Source organism: Mus musculus, chromosome X (genome assembly GCF_000001635.26).
Source record: "Mus musculus strain C57BL/6J chromosome X, GRCm38.p6 C57BL/6J".
Classification (NCBI taxonomy): domain Eukaryota; kingdom Metazoa; phylum Chordata; class Mammalia; order Rodentia; family Muridae; genus Mus; species Mus musculus.
In genome coordinates, this window is record NC_000086.7 from 52897895 (window position 1) to 52910818 (window position 12924).

The following is a 12924-nucleotide window of genomic DNA, read 5'->3' on the forward strand; positions in this document are numbered from 1 at the left end:
GTAGGCATTCACTTCTAAAGCTGTCACCATGAGTTTGATTCCCAGACACACATGGTAGAAGGAAAGCAGCAATTCCTGAATGCTGCCCTCTGTCCTCCATACAGTACCACTGTGGCACGTGGTGCACCCACATGCCCACACTAAAATACAATAAATAAGTGTAATTTTAAAAAATGTTCAGACTTGGGAGACAGAGACAGGCAGATTTCTGAGTTCGAGGCCAGCCTGGTCTACAAGGTAAGTTTCAGGACAGCCAGGGCTATACATAGAAACCCTGTCTCGAACCCCCGCCCCCAAAAAATGTTCAGGTGAGGATATAACTGAATAAGAGTGTTTTGTACATGCGATGCCCTTGGTTTGAGCTACAACAAAAAGTAAAACTAGTGAAAATAAGAATAAAGGTTCAAGAACAGAAAAAGAATAGAAATTGACAAAATGGAGAATAGAAAAAGAATTGAGAAAAAAAACAATGGAGACAAAAAAAATTTTTGCACAGTTAAAAAAAAACATGAAAACATTGGGGGGAAAGTGAGAAAGCTCAATCAATAACCCCAAAAGAAGAATCAGAGAGATGAGGTCAGTCTAAGGGTGTCATAAGGACAACCAAAATGCCAGCAGATTTGATGACTTAGATGGTATAGAAAAATGAATAGAAAGTCACGGACCGCTTCTTCTTCTTCGGGAAAACACCAAATGGCGGATGACGCCGGTGCAGCGGGAGGGCCCGGAGGACCCGGGGGCCCAGGATTAGGAGGCCGCGGCGGCTTCCGCGGAGGGTTCGGCAGCGGTCTTAGGGGCCGTGGTCGTGGCCGAGGCCGTGGCCGTGGTCGAGGCCGCGGGGCTCGTGGAGGTAAAGCTGAAGACAAGGAGTGGATCCCCGTCACCAAGCTGGGCCGCCTGGTTAAGGACATGAAGATCAAGTCCTTGGAGGAGATCTACCTGTTCTCCCTGCCCATTAAGGAGTCTGAGATCATTGATTTCTTCCTGGGTGCATCCCTAAAGGATGAGGTTCTGAAAATCATGCCAGTGCAGAAGCAGACTCGGGCTGGCCAGCGGACCAGGTTCAAGGCTTTCGTCGCTATTGGGGACTACAATGGTCACGTTGGTCTTGGTGTTAAGTGCTCCAAGGAGGTTGCTACTGCCATACGAGGGGCCATCATCTTGGCCAAGCTTTCCATCGTCCCTGTGCGGAGAGGCTACTGGGGGAACAAGATTGGCAAGCCCCACACTGTTCCATGCAAGGTGACAGGCCGCTGTGGCTCTGTGCTGGTGCGTCTCATCCCTGCCCCCAGAGGCACTGGCATTGTCTCTGCTCCTGTGCCCAAGAAGCTCCTGATGATGGCCGGTATAGATGACTGCTACACTTCAGCCAGAGGCTGCACTGCCACCCTGGGCAACTTTGCTAAGGCCACCTTTGATGCCATCTCCAAGACTTACAGCTACCTGACCCCCGACCTCTGGAAAGAGACTGTCTTCACCAAGTCTCCTTATCAGGAATTCACGGATCATCTTGTGAAAACCCACACCAGAGTCTCTGTTCAGAGGACCCAGGCTCCAGCTGTGGCTACCACATAAGGGTTTTTATATGAGAAAAATAAAAGAATTAAGTCTGCTGATAAAAAAAAAAAAAAAAAAAAAGAAAGTCACGGACCACAACTGACAGAAGAAAAAAATAGAAGCAAATCTAACTAGACGCAGTGATTAGAGACTGAATCCATTTCAAACGTACTCCAAAGAGAGATGCCCAAGTAGATGTTATCGGCACCCGAGAACATCACAAATCCCTCCATAATGTAGAATCTCATTTCATGATGCTGGTATCACTCTGAAACTGAAACCAGACAATGACATAGAAGGAAACGAAGGCTAAAGGTCAATAACCCTGAGAAAATAGAAAAAAAAAATATCCTCAACAAGATAACCTTCAAACTAAGCCCAGGAACCTGCTAAAAGGAATAAATACACGCAACCGGTGAATTTGTCACAGGATAACTGGGCAATTTGACTTTCAAGATTAACTTATACAGAAACATGTAGAATTCACAAGGATTTCTATACTTTTTTTGAGACAGGGTCTCACTATGCAGCTTTAGCGGACCTAAAACTAGCTATTGAGCCAGGCTGGTCTGGCAAGATGGATTAGAAGATTAAATGCTCTTCCCTGCAAGTGTAGTGACCTAGGTAGATCCCCAGAACCCACGTGACTGGCAGGAGAGAATGGATTCCCCACAGGTTGCTCTCTGACCTACACATAACTAGCTAGCTAGATAATAGACTGGAAGAAGAATTACAAGTTCAAAGTCATCCTGGGCTACCTAATTAGTTTGAAGCCATCATATGCTACATGAAACCCTGTCTCAAAAATATACCCATTATATCTAATTGTACTGGCTTAAGTTTCATACATGAATCAATATAATATTATTGGGAGTTCAGAAATCAACTCTCACATTGATGAACAATTGATTTTTCACTAATGTTGCCAAATCAATTCAGTGAGTGAAAAAAAAATGGTATTTACACCAAGCAGTGCTGGGACAACTGGAAGTCCCCAAGTGAAAGAGTACAACTGCATCCCTTCCTTCCCTCATGTTCAAAATCTGACCCAAAATTGACCACTAGTCTAAAAATACTTGAATATGAAATAAAAAGTTTTTATCCCATCAGGGTCTGGGGTGCTTAGAGTTTAACCAGTGGTAATACATGTGCCTAGTATATCTGGGGACCCTGGGCTAAAGTGTTAGTTTTGCCATTGTTGTGACATAATGCCTAGCAAAGTGACAAAGCTACTAAAGGAAGAGTGTATTTTGGTTCAATTTGAGGGTTCAGTTTATCAAATCAGGGAGGACGTTGTGTCAGGTTGGTCCTCTCCTCCTCTCTGCTCCCCTATCTGGCACAGATTTCACTGTGTCTAATCCTGGCTAGCCTGGAATTAATTCACTATACAGACCAGGCTGGCCTTGAAGTCACAGAGATTCATCTGTCTCTGCCTCCCCAGGCCTGGGATTAAAAACATGTGCCACCAAATTTCGTTGCTTTCTCCTTTTAATTCAGTCCAGGACCTCAGCCCATAGAGCAGAACTGCCCATGGTTACAGAAGGGCTTTCTACCTCAATCTCAAAACACCCTTGTAGCTTGCCAAGAGTTTTGTGCCCTCAATGATTATTGATGCTATCAAGTTGACAATCAATATTGGCCATCACAACAAACAGGTTTTCAGACTTACAGGAATTATTTTACAGATCGTCCAAAAAAGTCTGTTCTTAGGTACCTTCATATTACTTTTAATCGATCAGTTATTTGCCTAATAGCTTTTCTGATTCTGTAAATTCATCATACAATTTTATTCATATATTGAATCCTATCATGTTTGAAGTCCACAAATTACTTCCAATGAAACCATAAGTGAACTTTCTCTTTTAATTAGAGAAACCATGTCAAGGTACAGAACTAACATGAAATTGTAAAATGAAACCTAGATTCCAATTACTTTAGAGTTGTAGAGGATTTTTGAAAGTCTTATTTAACTTGACTGCCCTTTTCTGGTGACATTTTATTTTCAGTTCTAAAGCTGTCTGATTTCCAAAATTTACATTTTCACCATCTGCAGAATATGCAAATGGGAGAGCAAAGTTTAGTTTGTACTTGGACAAGATGTCAACAATTTTTTTCGTTTTGTTTTGTTTTTTTTTTTTTTTTTGCATTGTGCATTCGGCAGGTTTTTTATGCTCTCTGTAGAAATCAGGAGGATCCGGAACTCACGTTTTCAAATTTTAAAAGTACTTAGAAGGTCAGAGAAACAGAATCTAACACAGAACTTTCCTTTTTTTTTGTTTTGTTTTTGTTTTTCGAGGCAGGATTTCTCTGTATAGCCCTGGCTGTCCTGGAGCTCACTCTGTAGACCAGGCTGGCCTCGAACTCAGAAATCCGCCTGCCTCTGCCTCCTGAGTGCTGGGATTAAAGGCATGTGTTATCACCACCTGGTTATAACTTTTCATACAGTAGAAAGCACAATCTTCTTTGAGATTTGACGGAGTCAGCTGGCCACTGGCATAGACCAACACATCTGACACCCTAATTTCCCTTTGTTCACTCACAAGAAATGCAGTTGTGAAGCTTAAATCGGGAAAGGCAACCTTACTCCACTTCATAAGCATCGGAGGGAACACTACAACAATGCAGGTTTGTTTATATGGTGTGCCTTAGCTAAATTAGTGGCCACCAATTTCCCTTGAACATTAGTGGTTTTGAAGTTTTTAATTTCAGACATCAAATAAATGTAACAGACATTTAACTGATTTGCAAGTATTTGTCAACCACGGTGGAATTTGAAATGCAGTTTCCACATGTGCTTTCCCATGCCTCTTCCTCCTTGGTAAAATTAAACCATTCAGCATGCTCTAGTTTGGTTGTTGAACTCCCTCGTCTAGTTGAATATGTCCTCTCATCTGCTATTAAAATCTCCAATATTTCTCCTCCTCCTCCTCTTCTTCCTTCTTGTTTTCCTTTTTGAGAAAGGGTTTCACTATGTAGCTCTGGCTGACCTTTAGCTATGCAAACTGAACTGGTTTAGAACTCGGTGATCTGCTGGCCTCTCCCCTCCAGAGTGCTGAGATTAAAGGCACATGCCACCAATTCTGCCTCTAAAAGTGTTTCTTTGTAAGTGTTATTACTGATTTAAATCGCAGGGATGCGTCTGTCCGTGAGGATGCGCACATGAGCACAGGTGCTGACCGAGAGCACGGGTGTCGGATGCCTCCAAAGCTGGAGCTTCAAGCCCTTGTAAGTGACCTAGTCTAGGAGCTCAAGTGAACTCCAGGCCCCTTGAAGTACAGGATGTGTGCTCAATCACTGAACTATCCGGCCCCTCAAAGAATATTACCTACTACTCTGTGAGGGCATCCTTCTCAGCACATATGGTCAATAATCCAAATGATTCTGTCTTTGTATTAGCATTCATCGTATGAGTTTTCCCCAGAAGTGACACTCTCCTATCCATCCCAGACAGGATACTCAAGACAGCACAACAACAAAAAAAATGAGTCCACTCAAGTGAAGCACGCCTGAAATGAGTTTTACGGGGCTATGAAGGAGCTCAGATGACTCTAAAGCAACTGTATCACCTAAAAGTCGACCCCAGCATGGGTGACGTATCCCGAAGGTTACATTTCTGGAACGCCCTGCCCGCTTGCAGGCAACTCCATGGAAGTCTCTCCTCCCCGAAGTACAATCCCCTAGGGTGTGGCCCCCAGTCCTACCTTTCTGAGCTTCCTGGGTCTTTTTTTTTTTTTTTGCTGATTTTTTTTTTCAATTTTTTATTAGATATTTCCTTCTTTCTTCAAATGCTATCCTGAAAGTCCCCTATACCCCCCCTGCTCCCCTACCCACCCACTCCCACTTCTTGGCCCTGGTGTTCCCCTGTACTGGGGCATATAAAGTTTGCAAGGTCAAGGGGCCTCTCTTCCCAATGATGGCCGACTAGGTCATCTTCTGATACATATGCAGCTAGAGACATGAGCTCTGGGGGTACTGGTTAGTACATATTGTTGTTCCACCTATAGGGTTGCGGACCCCTTTAGCTCCTTGGGTACTTTCTCTAGCTCCTCCATTGGGGGCCCTGTGTTCCATGCAATAGCTGACTGTGAGCATCCACTTCTGTGTTTGCCAGGCACTGGCATAGCCTCACAAGAGACAGCTATATCAGGGTCCTTTCAGCAAAATCTTGCTGGCATGTGCAATAGTGTCTTGATTTTCTTGTGTTTTGCAAATTGTATCTTGGGTATTCTAAGTTTCTGGGCTAATAAAGTCTTTTAAGTTTTGTTAGCGCTAGTGTCTCGTGAGCCCCCTTCTTCCAGGCAGGATGGAATGTTTCAATTCAGAGGAAATAGTTTTGGAACAGCTTTCACCTCTGATGACTAACAATAGCATTCACAATACACCACTATTCAGACGGAAGCAGAGTTGATTGACAGTTGAGTGTGACTTACACCTGGATCATCTACTTTCTATTCATAATAATGTCTTCTCTTGGGGCCTGGAGGAAGACAATCTAAGTGGTAGATTAACATATGAATCGATTAGAAAATAACAAGCAACCTGCGTGCTGTATACAATTATATGCTAAATTGCTTTGTGTGACTGTTAGTACCACAGGAAGGTACCGGATCTCAAGCCCAGAGTATATGGCAGCAGCCTTAGACTGGAGAAATGTTTTCAAACATATAGCTATCACATATTGATTGGAGAACTTTAGACCAACAGTATGCTAGGTGGTTGGAATAGAAAAAGCTATAGGATGTGGTCGTCCCTTTTCTCAAACAGACCACTGTCTAGTGGGAGTGGCAGAAGAAAGCATATGTAAGTTCAGTAAAATATGGACAATAATAAGTCTGGGATGGGGACAAACTGGAAAGAAGCCTCATCTAGGCAAGGGGTAAGACATGGCTCTAGGGACACATGGGGCTGGCACTTAAACTGAATCTTGAAGACTTAAGGGTCTTGGTACAAGAAAATTGTAAAAAGGGAGCTTCAGGATGGAAGAAGTGATGCTTAATAAGATAAAGGCTTTTGTTTCTTTATTTCCCTTACCAGAAAAGCTGGGGGACACTCAGTTACTTGTACATAGAATAAGGGAAAAATGATTCCAAATCAGCAACTGTAAAGCTAACTCTTCTACAATTCCTTTAGTGTGTGTGTCCAAGTGTGCAGGCATGTTCACCCACGTGGAAGTCAGGGGTCACCTTGTGAGAATTAGCACCCATTGGGTAGGTCTGAAGGTAAGCCCAATCCCCCCACCCCAAATCTAAAAGGCAGTCCAACTCTCCAGATATGAGCTCAACTTGGACTATAGGGGGATTTCTGTTGATTAGATAAAAGCCAGTATTCCCCAGGAACTTTTGGTTCCCAGCTGTCGAAAGGAGTCATTTACTTTATCTCTAGCAGAAGGGACATATGGTTACCTGTCACACCTATTAGCATATCAAAGCACATGATAGGATCGCAATTACCTGTTACAAATTTTAAAGTCCCTGCTAGTAGCATCCTAGGCCTTCTCACCTGCTCCTCTACTTTAGACTGCAGCGCATAGGCTTCCCTCCCCAGTGACCTACTCATTCTCCTTGTAACCCTGCTATTCTCAATACGTGTTCTCTCCCTCTCCTCCCTCTCCCTCTTCCCTCCCCCTCCTCCCTCTCTCTCTCTCTCCTCCTCTTCCTCCTCCTCCTCCTTCTCCTCCTGCTTCTCTTCCTATGTTTTCTATTGTCTAACCCTTGCTATTCTTTCCTCTCTCTCAGATAGCCCTGGCATGTCCAGTCTGCTATCCATCATTGATCTACTTCTTTCTCTTTCCTCTCTGGACTCTTTCAAATGCCTCTGGCCTCTCTCTCTCTCTCTCTCTCCTCTCTCTCTCTCCTCTCTCTCTCTCTCTCTCTCTCTCTCTCTCTCTCTCTCTCTCTCTCTCTCCCTCCCTCTCTCATCACCAGTTAAAAACCTGCCTCTTAACTATGCCATGGAGCAGTTGTGTCCTCGGTTTATACAGTACCCTCCTCTTTAATGGATGAGTACTGAAGCATGAGCTCAGTCCAAGGGGCTTGGAGATATGTGCCTTTACCCATCTTGTTGGCCCCCTAAAACTAACTCTTGTAGCTAATATTTGAGGAGTTCTATGGGACAGAAAATATTAACATTGTTTTTCTTTAAAATAAAGTGTTTTAAAGCTATAACTTATTTTTACTTTTAAATGTGTGTGTGTGTGTGTGTGTGTGCTACACACAGGCATGTGAGCATGTTAAAAGCAGTGCTGTCGGATATTCGAAAGCTGGAGTACCAGGCAGGTGTGAACCAATCACTGTTGTGTGAGTTCATCCTGCTCTTTGCCTCCATGTCTTGTGATTCATTGGGAATGTCAGATACAATTTCTCCCGTATTGTAGTTTTATCATTATACAACCCTTGAGGTGGTACAGATCTGTCAACTTGGTCATGTTATATAACCAACAATCAAAGTAGGATGAAAGCCAGTGGCAGCAACACATATTAGTGCATATCCTTACTAAATACTGTGTTTGGTGATGATATTGATAATAATAATGATGATAATTATTATTATTATTATTATTATTATTATTATTATTATTATTATTATTTGGGTTTTTTCTTGAGACAGGCTGTCCTAGAGCTCACTCTGTAGACCAGGCAGACCTCGATCTCAGAAATCCACCTGCCTCTGCCTTCCAAGTGCTGGGATTAAAGGCGTGTGCCACCACTACCCGGTGATATTGACATTATTGAATGAAGTTTCTTGGGCCTTCCAATGTTACAAACAGATGAGGCACCTGAGATTTTATATGTACTACACTGTAGTGGCGTTCTCAAACTTTTAAATTTTATGTGCACCACAGCCTTACTAGATAAACGCATAGCCCCAGGGGCTGGAGAAAGGACTCCGAAGTTAAAAGTTAAAAACTCTGGATGCCCTTCCAGAAGACCTGGGGTTGACTCCTAGTACCCACAAAAGCAGCTGTAACTCCAGTACCAGGGGATCCAATGCCCACTTCTGGCCTCCTTGGATACCAGGCATGTATGTGGTATACAGACATACATGTAAAATAATGCAATAACATTTTAAAAAGAAAATTATAAAAAGGAGCTCTAGGAAATGAGGAGTGATGTGTGATGAATCAAAAGTTCGCATGTCTCTATTTCACTTGTCAAAAGAGCTGGGGACATTTCTATGTGTGTCACTACATGGGTGAGAGTCAGAGAACAGATTGCGGGAGCTGCATCCCCACTCCCAGAAGCTTTGCTCTGGACCTGAGTTTTGGAGCCCTTTGAATCAGCTTCTTCCTTTTGTTGTCTCTGTGATCTTGGGAGAGTTACTTAATTGCTCAAAAATATCTTCCTCGATAAAATGCAAAAATGACAACTCCTAAGTGGAAAAGAAGACAGGAGATACAAACAGAAACTACTTTGTTACATTGTAACTGTCGGTTACATTGTCACTGGCAGTTAACTCCTCATTTTGCAGATAGCAATACTGTGCTTTTCAGTTATCCCCGTATCACCATCAATATATTAAGTTCAGCTTCTGTGTTTTTTCAACAGTACTTTACCTGGTGTCCATAGTTCCCTAAATCATTCCTCTGGCCACCATAGCTAGTTTCCTGGGCAGGGGCTATATCAATCAGACTAAGCCTCGAATTGCCAAAGAAGGTATATCAACAACTAGGTCCATTCAAAACCCTAGCTCCTAAAGAGCCAAAGAGCCGCATGGACTGGACAGACTTAGGAGTGCTGCAGAGCCTTGATGATAAACTTCATGGAAGACAAAATGAGTTGTAGAATGCTGGGAGCTAACACTAGTGGGGACGTGAAGTTCAGTGTAGTTGCCAGATGCTGTAACAGCCAGCAGAGCAGGGAAAACTAGCTGTCATATTTGTTGGGGGAAGAAACATGATTTAAATCATTATCTGTCTTTGTGCACTGTGTGAACCTTGTAAATGATATTTCTTTTTTGACTGATGTAGAAATTAACGCTCAGAGTGGTCAAATAATGATTCATATTCAGGCTCCTTTCTCTCTTAGACAACATCTCATACAGAGAAATCACGTTTGTTCACCAGAACATCTACAATATTTAACCCAAGCAATTTAAACCTCTTAAAAAATAAGAAATATAAAAATGTTTGGTATAAAAACCATGACTATGACCAGGGAGAGTAGCTCTGTGGGAGAACAAACAAAGGCATGGGTTCAGTCTCCTCTGCCACTAAAAACTAGTAGAAATAAAAGAGGTGACACGTCTGTCATGGGTGAAAGTTCACATTTATTTATGTGCTTCCTCCAGGTAAACTCCCCAACCTCACCTCCCAAGGCCATGTTTAATCTAATGTCTAGGAGGCACTTGGTGTGTCTTTGGTGAATGAATGAGTGATCCACCAGTGTTGAGTATACCCAGAAGCTCATAGGCAGATAGGGCATACTTAGCTTACAGTCAAAACATTACACCAATCTTTCTGAAATGAATGAAAAGGTTTCTTAACTATGAGGTTCTTCCATGTGAGCCTCAGCAGAAGACCTGAGAAGTTGAAGACTTTCAGACTCCCCAGGAGATGGTACCAAACAAACATTTGAACAACAACAACAACAAAAACCACCACTGTATTTTTAGCAGGCTCCTAAGATCTCATTTCCATAACTTTAACTGTTGGGCACGGAAGAGCAACAGACCAGCACAGGGTGTGATTGTGTCTTGGGAAAATTCTGCCTTATATCATAAAGTGAAAGAAGAAGGAAACTTTAAAAGAAACCAACACAGCATCCAAGTGACAGATCTAGGGAACTGTTGCTTTGAGCCAAGGAAAATGGAAGATTCAGGGCTGGAGATATGGCTCAGTAGTTAAGAGCATGCTGCTGCTCTTGCAGAGACAGGTGTGTGTCCAGATCACATCCTGGGTCCAGAACCCATATGGCTGCTCACAACCACCTGTAAGTCCAATATCAGAAAGCCCAATCTACCCTTATCTAGCCTCTATAGGTACCAGGTACACATGCGGTACACAATACATACAAGTAGGTAAAATACCCAGATGCATAGATAAAAACAAATCTTTAAAATGTAAGAAAAGATGGAAATTTCAATTTAAGAAGATAGCCCCCAAAGTGTATGATATAACTTATATGGGATGAAAAAAAAAAGTCAAGAAACAGGGAAAAGATTCATCATGGGCTTTGAGCATGACAACAGAATTCAGATTTTCCTGAACCCTTGACCTATCCTCAAAGATCCAGATCAAAAGAATGGCTCTCAGGGATGTGCTTCCTGGCTTTCTGGGCACTGTCCAAAAATCCTTGGGGAGTCTGATTATGTTAGAGAAGTTCATATAGTGTGCTGAAACCTAGTGAGTGGCCTTACTACATCTTTTACATGGACAATTCCTTGAAGCCAGGACCTGTGTTTTATTTTCAGCTTTTTTTTTATTCCCTCGGTTTTATTGAGATAGATATACTTCAAAAATACTTTATATATTTAAGTTTTATAACTTGATGAGTTTGTGGGGATTTTCTCATATTTATTTTTTAAATGTATTCATTTTTATTTTAAAAATTTTCTTCTCTCTTCAGCCCCGCTTGTTCCTGCCCCACTCTTGAACGGCTTTTTTTTTTTTTTTTTTCGGTTTTTCAAGACAGGGTTTCTCTGTATAGCCCTGGCTGTCCTGGAACTCACTTTGTAGACCAGGCTGGCCTCGAACTCAGAAATCCGTCTGCCTCTGCCTCCCGAGTGCTGGGATTAAAGGCGTGTGCCACCACGCCCGGCTTCCGAAAGGCTTATTTTTATTTATCTGTATTATATATTTATATGTATGTGAGTACAATATCACTCTCTTCAGACACACCAGAAGAGGGCATCAGATCTCATTAGAGATGGTTGTGAGCCACCATGTGGTTGCTGGGATTTGATCCCAGGAACTCTGGAAGAGCAGTCGGTGAGCCATCTCTCCAGCCTTATTCATTTTTACTTTATGTGTACGGATATTCAGCCTGCATGCTTGTCAGTGTACCATGTGTATACCTGGTGCCTTTGAAGTTGAGAAGATGACATTGGTCCCCCTGGGACTCAAGTTACAGGTGGTTGTGAGTCCTAGGGACTAAATCCAGGTTTTCTGCCAAAACAGCCAGTGCTCTTGACTTCTGAGCCATCTCTCTAGCTGCACATTGATTTTTGAGTCAGGATCTTGCGGTGTAGCTCAGGCTAGCTTGGAAATCTCAAGGTCCTCCTGCCTCTAATTCCTGAGAGCAGGGGTTATAGTTGAGCACCCTCAGTCACATCCAGCGTCCACTTGCTGTGTTAGTAAGGAGCTATGCCATGTCCCCTTTCAAGTCTCTATAACCTCCAATACTAGTTGCTATACAGAAGCCACCTGTAATGTTTGTTGAATAAATGGCTGAAGAGTAACCAGAGGCACAGGACGGTAGAAGCAGATGGATCTTTTGAGAGTAGAGGCAAGCTAGAGCAAAGCAACTGGTGCCCCAGGGCAGAGCCAATTGGATCAGAGTGAGATGGATGTATTAGATGATGTTGGGACCGTTGCTGAGTATGAAGTACAAAAAAAGCAGTAACTGGAGCCCGAAGGAGAAGAGTAGAAGAGGATTGGTACTGGTGAATCACTAGGAGATCAGTGTGGCCTATGCTAGATCCCCAGGCACTAAGAGCAGGAAATAACAGGCTGCATCCATCAGTCATGCTAATTGGGACTGGTTACCACGCCTGGGCCCGAAGGTAACTGAATCCACTGATAACACTCTAGGAACTCTCTTTTACTTCTCCCTGTCTGTAAGGTACTTACTGCTTACATCTCCTGTTGTAGCCATTTGTCTTTTTCTTAGTAGACTGTAATGAGCTGAAAGCAAAAGCTGTGTCTTAATCATTATTGTGCTGTAGCTGACCACAGTGCTTTGTACACATCGGGCAGTGTACGACTCTTCCTTAGGTGTGCACCTTCAGCACATCATTCCGTATTGGTTTACTTGATGGCCTCAGTATTTAGATCGTGAACTCAATGGGCTTGTGTCAGATTAATCTGTTTCCTTTTGGCTTGGAACTTCGTTTTGCAAACTTTTATTGGCTTAAATTGTGTTCAAGTAAGTGCATGAATAAAAGAGTGGATGAAAGAATGGTAAAAATGTGGGACTAGGGTGTCAAAAAGACCTATGCTGTTCAAGTGCATTTTCTCTTACATATTTATCTGTATGATTGTGGCATCAATAAACCTATAAAACTTGGGAGATGGTGGTGGAAGGCCTCTGATTTACATACAGTTTAAATGGAATACTCATTGTGGATCTTCCTATGCAAATCTCTAGTCACTACCTTAAAGAGTAACCGCAGGCAAAGGGCAGTGGAAGCAGGTGGATCTTTTAAGAGTGA

The 12924-nt window shown here is 42.7% G+C and overlaps 1 pseudogene; it reads left to right on the forward strand.

Moving 5' to 3' along the window:
• Positions 665-1617, forward strand: Rps2-ps13 (ribosomal protein S2, pseudogene 13; annotated as a pseudogene).